This window comes from Peromyscus leucopus, chromosome 15 (assembly GCF_004664715.2).
Source record: "Peromyscus leucopus breed LL Stock chromosome 15, UCI_PerLeu_2.1, whole genome shotgun sequence".
Classification (NCBI taxonomy): domain Eukaryota; kingdom Metazoa; phylum Chordata; class Mammalia; order Rodentia; family Cricetidae; genus Peromyscus; species Peromyscus leucopus.
The window spans coordinates 10352336-10364509 of record NC_051076.1 but is presented as its reverse complement, the minus strand read 5'-3'; the positions used below and the strand labels follow the sequence as shown (position 1 = coordinate 10364509).

At 41.9% G+C, this 12174-nt stretch overlaps 1 protein-coding gene across 7 annotated transcripts in view; it reads left to right on the top strand.

Annotated features, from left to right (window-relative positions):
• Positions 1-12174, top strand: part of Esrrg (estrogen related receptor gamma) — a 629832-nt gene that overhangs the window by 550670 nt on the left and 66988 nt on the right. The gene's annotated exons all lie outside the window — the stretch shown is intronic.

Sequence of the window (12174 nt, the reverse complement as noted above, 5' to 3'; positions counted from 1 at the left end):
CTTCACTATGTGTATTTGTGTATCTCTGTGTATACAGTAGTCCCCCTCACCTGAAGATTCCACTTCAGTCTGAAAATAGTAAATGGAAAATTCTGGAAATACAGAACGGTTACATTTTAGACTATTGTCCCTTCTGATGCGCATGGTGGAACCTCAGGCTGTCCTGTTCCCTCTGCCCGCAGTGTGGAGCTACCCTTTCCCAGCATATCCATGGCATCTGTGCCCCCAAACTGCCAGTCATTTGGCAGCTGACGAAGGCCTCACCTGGAGTGCCACAGTTACAGAGCACTTGTGCTCAGGAGCCCTTACTTTTCTTAACAACGTCCCTAACTCATAATCATAAGAGTGATGCGTACAACACGGCTATGCTGTGGAGGGCCCATATGCTGCTTCCTTCTGTGATGTAAGAAATGGTAAAGCCTGCTGAGGTGACCAAGCTGTGTGGTAGGAAGGAATCCTTGATCCATACTGTCATAAAGAAAGGTTTAAAATTGTGCTAGACAATTTGCCTCAAACCAAAAATTAGAGCCACAGTATATGATGAGAGCTCGGGAAAAATGGAAAGGACCACAGAAGTGTGTGTGTGTGTGTGTGTGTGTGTGTGTGTGTGTGCGCGCGTGTGTGTGTGTGTGTGTGTGTGTGTGTGTGTGTGCGCGTGTGCATGTGCGTGTGCGTGTGTGTGTGTGTGTGTGTGCGTGCGCGCGCACCCTGGGGTGTAGTCTATATAGAGTTTACTGCTGTCTGGGCTGTCAACATTCACCAAAGATCTTGGAACATGTCTGCATGGTCATTGGGTATGTGTACACATCTACACAAACATACTGGAATTTCGGGGCAGCTGTGCATGATGAGATGCAACCTTTATCTTTGTGATATATCTAATGGAATATGTCATATTTTATCCATGCTTTTCATTCTGCACATCAGGTGCTGTCTAGTTCAGTGGCAGAGCGCTCTCCCATCCTTGGGTGGCTTTTAGAATGCTCACTATGTGATCCTCTTCTGCTCAGCTGAACCCAGATGTGGTAGCAAACCCGAGGTTGTCTGTAATCTCCTAGTTTCAGCCTCCCCCTCCATGTGCAGCAGACATTGATCTTTTCCTAATGCAGCAATAAGCTGCAAGCATTTTTCAAACGGGTATTTTATTTGCTCTATTATCGGTGAGAACAAAGGGAAGTGCATTTGGCCAAGGTCAGTGTGAGAGGCACTAAGGCCTGCGCCAGCAAGCCTTCTGCTGGTGGCTCCGCTAACACTGTCCATTTGGCTCCAATCTTCCCTGATTGAGGATACAAAGTGTGTTATGTTTCCAGCTGCCCGGGCACTTGTCAGACTCCAAATCTGTGGGTCACTTCCATCTTCTTAAGTATTTCATTCATAGACTCTTGGAACGGGAAGAGAGCTTACCACGTGGTCCATTCATTCATCGGCTTCCAGGCAGGAAGGCAATAAAAGTGTCTTGGGAAGAGAATGGTGGTTTTTTTTCATTTGTCAAATTTCCCAAGTCCAGGGACATATGGTCTTTCCTGTTTCACTTTCAATATTTAAATATAATTCTAAATATAATTCTCATGTGAAGATCTGACTGGGATCCCTTTAGCAGATCAACTCCTGTTTCCTTTTATAGTATGTAAGAAGAATGTTGAAATATTAAATTGTGAGACTCTGCCTTCCAACCAACTCTTTTTTTCCTCCTTTTATGTTCACTTTGTTTTGTGACTTTCATGTTTTCCTGTCTTTTAAAGTATAATATACTAGCACACTAAGAAAAACAGCAACTGAGAATTACAGAAAGTATTGCAAAGAGATCCATATGTTGTGTATACATTTTAGTGGGAGAAATACAAAATAAATCAATCAAGCAGATAAAAACACCTGATTAATAAATGATACATAAATGTATTTTTTCATCTTTTTAGTATTTTTGAGTCTTCCTTCATGATAAGTTGTGTGATCAACATGGCAAAATCACTGATGTTAATATACAGTTAAAACATATAACAAAACCATTTGGCTGTATTTTTGATCCTTTTATCCAATTTCAAATAGTGTGTGGAATTCAGCTGAATATACATAACAGTAGAGTGTGTTAAAGTCTGTTTTGGGGCCAGGCTGTGTTTCAGAAACACAGAGGCAAACAGTTGACCAATAGGATAGACTAAAAAAACTGGTTTGGAAAACAAGAGAGATTTTCATGGGAAATTCTACCTCTCCTACATACAATAGTGACAGCTGGGGCTTTAACTCACATCATCTAGCCTTGAGCTGCCTCGTGACCAGATGAGTGTGTTTGCTCTGTTCTTGGCTCTGGCTAGAACCTAAAACCTGCTCCCCACAATGTGGGTCCTTTGAACAAAGGTCTCCTGTGACAAGTCCCCAAAGAACATCTGTCAAGAAATCCCCTGCTTGGTGCAACAGACTCCTCCTGGGGACCCAGGTGTTTATCTTGGCACATACTATGTGTGTGTGTGTGTGTGTGTGTGTGTGTGTGTGTGTGTGTGTGTGTGTGTGTTTGTGTTTTCTATACCAGTCCAAATGTTCCACTTTAAATACAAGTTCCTTCTAAATTCCTGTAGTAGCATTTGAAGACAATTTCTCCTTCCATTTTTCCCTTTCTTCTTCCTTCCCTTCCTCCCTCCCTCTCTGCCTGTCTCCTTCCTCCACTTCCTTCTCCCTTTTCTCTTTCCCCCTCTCCTCTTCCCCTTTCTTTTCTGTTCCTTAGGTGTTCTGGGATACACCCAGGCTTGGTTTGAACTTGCTATTTTCCTGCCTTATCCTCCCAAATGCTGAGAACTCAGGCCTGTGCCACCGTGCCCAACCTAACTACTCACCTTAAAGAGTATATGCACTTTCCCGATGTGGAGAATGTCTTTGACAGGAGATTTCATTTTACTGTTTAGATTTATTTATATCTAACTCTTTCACATATCTCTACCATTTCATGACAATTAAGGTTGAATCTGAAATCATTCCTTATTCAGACCTGGCCACTCATTTAGCATGAACATTAGATGTAAACCATAATGCCTCCTGTGTATCTATCATCTTTGTCAAGCAAACAATTTGTAGTTATTTATTGAAAGCAGAAAGCATCTAGATTCCACAAATAAACAAGAGATCAAAAGATAGTGAACAGAAATGAGCCATATAGGAAACACTGCTTGTTTAGTGTGTAACATTTTTATTTATTGATATATATGTACTTATTTATACATGTGATTTTTAATTATCACCATGTCTCACAATCCTCCTACCTTCATCTTAAGTCCCTCAACAGAAAGATCAGACAAATTTGGGGAGGAACCACATATAATTAGGTGTCTTGAAGCGTTTGTTAGTAGCTGCTCATCTCCGTGGACAAGGCTGCCTCTGGCAAGGTGTGCCTGCTGGTTCCTGTGCACCCCTCTTCTCAGCTCTGAATTTCCACAGGATCTAGGCCTTTTATAATCTTTCCTGTCTCTCTTTCCTCTCTTTACTAATTCCCCTCAGAAACATCTAAGCTCTTCTTGGTAATGGAGAGAGGTTGGGAGTGTCTCCAATAACAAGCAGTAGAGCATCTCTTTGTCTCTGTTTGAGAATTCCTTCATTATTTTCCCTTTTTCCCACTGAAGATCTAACAATGGGACCTTGAAACTCTATTCCCTCCCTCTCTCTAAGACAGGATGATGGTGGTTCACAACCCAACAACTTGATAGCCATCCTAACTTCATATTTAGTGCATCTTATCTTTGCATGATATTAAAATTTGACTCAACATCATTGGTGCTCTTGTTTGCAAAGCAAACCCCATGGGTTCTGTGAATGCTTTTTTCTATTATTGTGTTAAAAGTCTTGCTGCCAGTGTCACAAGGGATTCGAAATAAGCCATTGTGCCACAAGAAGCCTGTCACTCCTATGACATTTGGGAATGTATATGTTAACATTATATCTACATTTGATCTCTGTTTAACTGATTTTTCTATATATTTTATGTTACTGGGTAGAGTTTTGATTACACAGAACCTGAGATATACACCATCTTGATATACTCTGTGGTAGATTTTACTTTGTTATCATCTATCTATCTATCTATCTATCTATCTATCTATCTATCTATCATCTATCTACCTATCATCTTTCTATCCATCATCTATCTATCATCTATCTACCTATCTACCCATCTATCTATCTATCTATCTATCTATCTATCTATCTGACAGGGATCCATCTAGACCAAGCTAGCCTTGACCTTACTATAGGATGATTGGGAACTTCTGATCTTCTTGTCTGCATCTCCTCAGAGCTGGGGTTAAAGCTCAGCTTCAGTCCTCCTGATTTATGTGGTGTGGGGAGTTAAGCCTGGGACTTTATGAATAACACCAAGCCCTGGACCAGATGAACTACACTCTCAGCTTCCAGATTTGTTCGGTTTCAGATTTTTACCTTGGTGGATTATAATGAACACCAGAGAAATAATGCTAAGCACTGTGCTTCTCTTCATTATCTATAACTGGCTCTCAAGTTCCTGCTTGTGTCTGCTGATGTCACTTGAGTGTCTGGCAAATTACATGCCATTGAGGACTGAAAGTTTTCTTCTGGGAATTTCTGCAAGTTTCCCTTCAAGCTTCATCAGTCTTAGCTGGTTTGTCCATGTCTTCTAGGTTCCTATCCACTTTATAGAGCCCAAAGACCTCCAGATTCACACCGTCATGCTCTGTCACATATTTCCAAAACCACAAAAACTAAAAGCAAACCTCGGTGTATCCTTTTTGAAATCCACATCCCTGTGCTGTTGTTGTTAGAGTTTTACTATATTCCTCCCATCCAGTGGGCTAAAATGATCAGCGCTCTCCGCTCAGCCACGTATAAACCAGAGTGGCTGGTTCCCTGTGCCCTGCACTCTGCAGATATTGCTTCCCGCCTCCTGCAGAGTGGCCCCGGGGATTTCTGCACTGTGAGGAGCACTGCTGTTGTGTGAAAACATCCTCCTGCTAGCATCATCATTATTGTTATTAGTGGAATCACTGCTCTTGATGGACCCGCCCTGTTTTATATTTGTGCCCATTACCTCATAACTTTATTGGCAAGAAATGGTTATTTCTAAAAGTATAAAGAGTTATCAGCTTAACTAAGACAAAATATTGTTTGATTGGCTACATACACTATAGTAATATGATTTTTTTTAAGATAAAAAGAAAAGGAGAGTTGGGGGAAATGGCTTACCATATAAGAAAATTGGTTGTGCAATCATGAGAACCTGAGTTCAGATTTCCAGGACCCACATAAAACACCAGGTGTGGCTGGGCATGTGGGTTCATGCCTCCAATTTCAGCACTTTGGATGTACAGGCAGGAGGGTCACTATGAATTTGAGGCCAGCTTGTTCTACACAGTGAGTTTCCAACTAGTCCAAGCAACATTATAAGAGCCTGTTGGAAAAAGAAAGACCTGGTGTGTCCACTTGTGAGTTCAGCTGCCACCAGAGTGCTGCGGGAACAGCGAGGAAAGGGTTATAGATGCTGGCTGACTCCCAGCCAGGCTTCTGATTCAGTGAGAGACCCGGTATCTGGGGGGAAAAGGTAGAAGGTGAGAGAGGACTCTGGACTGTTCTCTGGCCTCCAAGCACAGGCACCCTTCCCCCCTCCATACATGTGCACACACCACAAATTACATATACACACCAGAAAAAGAAAACCACGGAAGTAAAGGAAGGTTTTCTTTTCTTCTTTAAAGACAGCCCCTGTGTTTAGCAAGTGCAGGCCAAGCGTGCATGCCCCTGACAGGGGAGAGGAAGAAATAGTGCCTTTTGAACAGGAGGTTTCTCTAATTACACTGGGGAGGTGGTAATGGTAGGTATTGCATGTTTAATGCAATGTTCTGGATGCCCCTTTCTCCTCTTGCCTTTTATTTTTTTTTCCCCATCACAGAAACCTCAGCCTGAGCAGAAATAAAAGGTTCAAAGCTTGTCAGCATTAGTTTATAGATAGCTGTTTAAAAATAATGAGATATTGGGAATTGTGAGGCTCAGGGCAGTCTTGCCCGACTCATTTATTTCCATTCACCTTTTGTCAGAATTGCAGACAGAAGACATTCAATTAAACCACGTCACCTGTTGCAGATGACCTAATTTGTACTTGTATGTGTCACAGATTAGGCCTCCATGCTTCACACAAGCAACTCCACCTCAGCTAAGGAAACATTTTCCCTGCTAAATATTTTGTGGATAGTGATTTCAAATTCCTGCCCTTTCCAGCTTCAGTCCAGATTATAACTTTGGTGCCAGAGCCATAGAGGCAGCCAAGAGCGATGGGCTGCACCTCAGGGATCTGGGGATCGAGGGGCTTCTTTGGGGGTTTGTCTTGGGTGCATTAACCTACATGTGCATGTTGGATGCACCTAGAAGAGTGTGCAGTTTCCAGTGCGAGCTTTCCATGTTAATTGGCTATTGGAAGACCAAGAGGAAAGTCTCCTTTCTGCTTCTTGTTCATGTATTTATAGGACGAGAAAGCATTAATGTGAGCCTTGGCTTTTTATCTCATTTAGGGACTAAAGTCTCTCTGTCTCTCTCTTTGTCTCTGTCTCTTTTCCTCTCCGCCTACCTTTCAATCTCTTCATGATCTTTTTCTTTTACCTCTTCACATATTACAGTATTTCAATGCACAGACGGAGCAGCTTCTGATATTCCTGTTTTGTGGACCTGATATTCTAGCCCAAGTAACAATAATCATCAACCACCATACGTGGAACATGGGCCATTGATGGTATCTCCAAACTATAAAACGTGGCTGCAATATCCCTTTGCGTGTGTTCTGGCAAAGCCAGACCTGTCTAATTGGCAGTGCCCTTTTAGGGAGGAATGAGGAGCATGGGAATTTATAACTTGCCTTGCCTCAGAAGAAAAGAATAAAAAGTCTTTTAATTTAATTTTTAAAAACTCATCACTGAATTTGTTCACAGCTGTGGACACAAATATCTAGCTGAGTCACTAGGACTGGGGTTGAATGGAAGGAGTCACATTCCTTCTCCCTCTTATCTGGGCCAGGTCAGGATACAGCTATCCTTTACTTCAGTAATTTGCTTTTAATCTTCTGGTCTAGGCATTTTTCCTGATGCTCACACCTGAAACTGACTCTTCCATCTCACAGTTTTCCCACCTGTAAAATGGGACAAGAATTGCAACTGCCTCATGGGGTTCCTTTGAGGGTATGTGTGCATACATAATTCAACTTACCCTGAGTGTTTAGAGCATAACAAGCTCTTAGGAACTAGTATAGGCTGGTGACTGCCTTGGATTTTGTTTCTTACAGGACACGTCAGGCATGGACTGGCTCACTGAGTTAACCTGTACGTTGTGCTTATTGAGAGTAGGCACCAGGAGGCAGTCCGTTAAAACAGGGAGAAAGGGACTCAATCTCAAAGCCATATTTAACAATATTGCTGTCTACTTTGAGAGGGTGAAGATAGCTACAAAAACCATCCAGGGCTTAGTTTGTCACGTAGCCTTAGATGATCTGCAGGAAGTTAATATGGTTGGTTTTCCCCCGGAGCATCTGTGTGCACATACAAATAATTTCTACTCATCCCCCTGCCGGGAAGCCTATAAATATGCATAGCTGCCAGGATTTTGTCCCCAAGGAGAAGCCCAGCAGAAGCTGACATGGAAATGCCCAGTGCTGGGCTGGACTCTGCTACTTCTTCCAGCCTCTTGCTGGAGTTCCTGCAAGAGAACTTCCTCTATGCTCCGAGTAGATGCTTCCCTCAACAATCACCAGCAGATGGATTCTGGTTATGGTCAGATGCTCTCTTCCTATAGGGGAGGAGAGGGGTGCTGCTAGGCAGCAGATGAAGCACACAGGGTACCAGACAGTATAAGGAAGGGCAATATTCTTGAATGATCATTTCAAAATTATTTGTATTTTACATGATCGCTTGTTTCTTTTCTTAAGTGTTCTGGGATCTTACCCTTAACGTCTTTTAGTAAACTTTTACTTTGGAACAATATAACTATCTTAATTTTTTTTTTAAATTTTTTTTAACTGTCTTAATTTTAAATTAATAAAGTAGGTAAGGTTATTCTTAATAATTCCTCAAATGTAAAAAATATACATAGAATCCATTTGACTTTACATTATTAAAATAATGAAAGCTGCGTTTGACTTTAACCACATAATACCATGAAAAGTTGCATTTGGACATAACATGCTGGCTTAGCGTGAGCCCGCCTATGTGACCTTGGCTTGACCCTTTGGCTTTGTGTAGTGTTTATTCTCTTCACAGCATTTTTTCCTCCTCATCCTACTCTTGCTCTTTCCATTTTGTAAATTTGGACAGTGTGTACAATTTGTGACTCCCTAGTGGCATGCAGGCACACACAGCCTCATGAAATGTTCTGGTAGGTAGGAAATGCCAACTATTAACATCTTTTATGTATTTATTTATTGAAAAAAAGATAACGGTAGTCTCTGCTTGAGTAGACAATCCAGTCACTTTAATTAACTTCAAAATCCTGTCACACACACTATTTCAGGGGCACATTATTTTTTTTAGGGGCAAAATAACCCCTCATGTTTTAATTTTTTTTTTCAAAAATATTCTCCAAGTAAAACCTAGGAGAAATTGCTTATGTAAAACTGTAGAAGTGGAAAAAATAGGCATGGTTATCTTTAGCAGAGATTTTTCAATCCACTGATGTTTGGTTCTAACTAACCTAGCTCTCCAAATTACTGATCATAAATAATATCATTATTTATTTTTGCCAAAATGGTTTGAAACTTTGTATTAGGTTGTAATTAGTAATTCTGTACTTCATATTGGACAAATTATAGCTGAACTTAAGGAAAACATATTTGTTTATTGAGTTATTTAGTTACTGTTTGTTTTTGTTGAGGCTGGACTTGCTTTGTTTCCTAGTCTGGGAATGAAGTGAGATCCTGTCTCAAAAGAAAGGAAACCAAACATCTTAAGTTCTGATACTTTTACTCAGATGAGTGAGCCCATCAGTTGTCAATAATCTAAGGTGAAGAAGCTGTTGGCACATATTCAGAGGCTGCCTCAGGTTTGGTTTAGTCTTTAGGCTGATGTTTCTAAATGTGTTTGTATTTGGTCCAGGAGAGAAGACGCTGGCTCTTCTTGGTCTGAGTTTTGCTCCAGTATAAAGAAATTGATTGCTGAACGGTCTGGTGCAGCGCTGAGATATTTGGAGCTATTGTAGTTGGATTGTCCTTTAAACTTCCTGTGAGTGTAGTGAGCTACAGAAGATGGTCAGTATGACAGTCACTGTCCCTCCCGGGGTGCATAGAAGGCAGTTTTCCCCAGGTTTGAGAACAATGTTAAAAGACAGTAGTAGATATATTTTACTTTGTTTGAAATACTTGAAAATTTTAATATTTGGCTACTTTTGCCTGAGAATGAGTTTGCACATGAATACATTATGATGATCTTTTAAAACATATTGACTTCAGAAAATTTTGCTATTAATTGTTATCCAAACTTGGCAGGAACACTGCTCTGCATATCGAGTCTCTGTCAGATTTTACTATAGGATTATTAATCTCATACTTTATGAGTATCAATATCTAGTCTTTTCCCCCACTGTCATATAAATAAAACTCACAAGTCATAAAAGAATTCTTTGTCCAATTGATTTCCATTTTAGAGAATAAAGAGTGAAATCCTGGTGTATTTTGAAAGCTCTTGACAGTTTAGGAACTGGCCGGATGTGTGGGTAGGTGGATAGATGATACAGGAGGATGGATATACAGGTGTGTGGGTAGAAAACTACTTACCTGCCAAGATGGGAAGGGATGGAGATAGGAGTCATATGGAGCATGGACAGAAAGTCAGTTTCCAAAATCAAAAGGGAGATACCTAGTGATGTGGTTATCACACACTGCTTGAGAGTGTTTCTACAAATGCAAGACATGGCGTAGCAGGAAACTCTATTGACGTGTGTGTGTGTGTGTGTGTGTGTGTGTGTGTGTGTGTACACATGTGTGTATGATCAATAAACATTTTTAGGACCATATTTTCTCCTTAGATACAACAAGTTTGGCTATGAATGACCCCCATGAACATGTACATACCACCTACCCACTTCCACATTATAAAAGAAGTGCCTACACAAGAGGACTATACTGAATAATTTAATTCAAGGTCCAGCTGGAGACAATACAGACACACACCTACTCATAGCACTGAAAGCCAAGTTGTTGTGTGTGGTATATATGTGTGCATATTTTCCTCTCTCTCTCTCTCTCTCTCTCTCTCTCTCTCTCTCTCTCTGTGTGTGTGTGTGTGTGTGTGCGCGCGCGCGCGCGCTCGCATGCGTGCAGGTAGAGGCCAGGAGTCAATGTCCAATGATGTCACTCCTCAATCACTTCCTACCTTAGCTTTTGAGCTGAGGCTTCTTATTGAGCCTGAAGCTCATTGATTTGGCTGGGATGGCTGGTAACTGAGCTGAAGGATCCTCTATTCTCAGCCTGTGAGCACTGGGATTACAGTTGTGAACAGTCACACTCAGCTTTGCCTCTGAGCCCTGGGGTTACAGGTGTGTATTGTCACACTCAGCTCTGCCTCTAACCACTGGGGTTACAGGTGTGTACTGTCACACTCAGCTCTGCCTCTGACCACTGAAGTTACAGGTGTGTACTGTCACACTCAGCTCTGCCTCTGAGCCCTGGGGTTACGGGTGTGTACTCTCACACTCAGCTCTGCCTCTGACTACTGGGGTTACAGGTGTATATTGTCACACTCAGTTCTGCCTCTGACCACTGGGATTAGAGGTGTGTACTGCCACACTCAGCTCTCTCTCTCTCTAAGCCCTGGGGTTTCAGGTATGAATTGTCACACTCAGCTCTGCCTCTGACCACTGGGGTTACAGGTGTGAACTGTCATACTCAGCTCTGCCTCTGACCACTGGGATTAGAGGTGTGTACTGCCACACTCAGCTCTGCCTCTGAGGACTGGGATTAGAGGTGTGAACTGTCACTCTCAGCTCTGCCTCGAGGACTGGGGTTACAGGTGTGTACTGCCATACTCAGCTCTGCCTCTGAGCCCTGGGATTAGGGGTGTGAACTGTCACACTCAGCTCTGCCTCTGAGCACTAGGGTTACAGGTGTGAACTGTCACACTCAGCTCTGCCTCTGAGGACTGGGGTTATAGGCATGTACTGTCAACTCAGCTTTTCACATGGGATCTAGAAGTCAAGCTGATGCTTGAGTAAGGAGCATGTTAGTGGCTGAGCTGTCTCCCTGGCTTCTTTAAGTGCTTCTCGCTAGACAGACTTCATTTTCAGAAATGGACCAGTTTTGAGCTGCCAAGACAGCCCAGGTAGGAAAACTAGCTACCAAACCAGACAACCTGAGGTCCACCCCAGCATTCATATGATGGAAGAACAGAACAAACTCTTGCAAGTTGTCCTCTGACCTCCACATGTGCGCACAAGCACTTATGTCCTTGTGCGGTCAATACATAAAAATATAATAGATTAAAAGAAATTCCTCAGCTATGTGTGCAACTATATTGGAAATATAAATTCTCTATTGAGCACTGAAAGAATATTCAGGGGCCCACACACTAGATCCAAGCAATCCGAGTCTATTCTGTGGGCTTTTTCATTCTAACAATTTTAGAGATGACTGAAGTGTTCTCTCTTTTTTTACTTCTTTCTGCATGTCATTCTCTCTCTCTCTCTCTCTCTCTCTCTCTCTCTCTCTCTCTCTTTCTCTCTCTCTCTCCCTCTCTCTCCCTCTGTCCTCTGTCTCTCCTTTCTCTCTGTCTTCTCTTGTTACCTATAATAATAGCAGATTAAATGTCCTCCCCTGGTTGAAGCTAGCTGACAGACATCAAGGCTATGACTAATGTCCTGTGCATCTCAGGTGTATTAAAATGGGACCACCTCCCATAAACTGGAAAAATCTTGGAGAAGGGGTTAGAGACAAAGTTATGAGAGAAGATAAAGCTTAAGAAGTGGGGAAAGAAGGAAAAAGTACCAAACTTCAGTAAATATTGATACAATCACAAAGAAAAGATCAGGCAATTAGAATTAAGATAGACTTCTATGGACATGAATTGCTTTGAAAACTGTAATTAAATTTGCAGGATGGGAGGATAGATAGTTGAGTGGGAGATTGGACAGTCTTACCTTCTGAATTCCCTCTGGAGGAAAACCCTTTCTATTCCATTTGTACAGCCCTGCCCA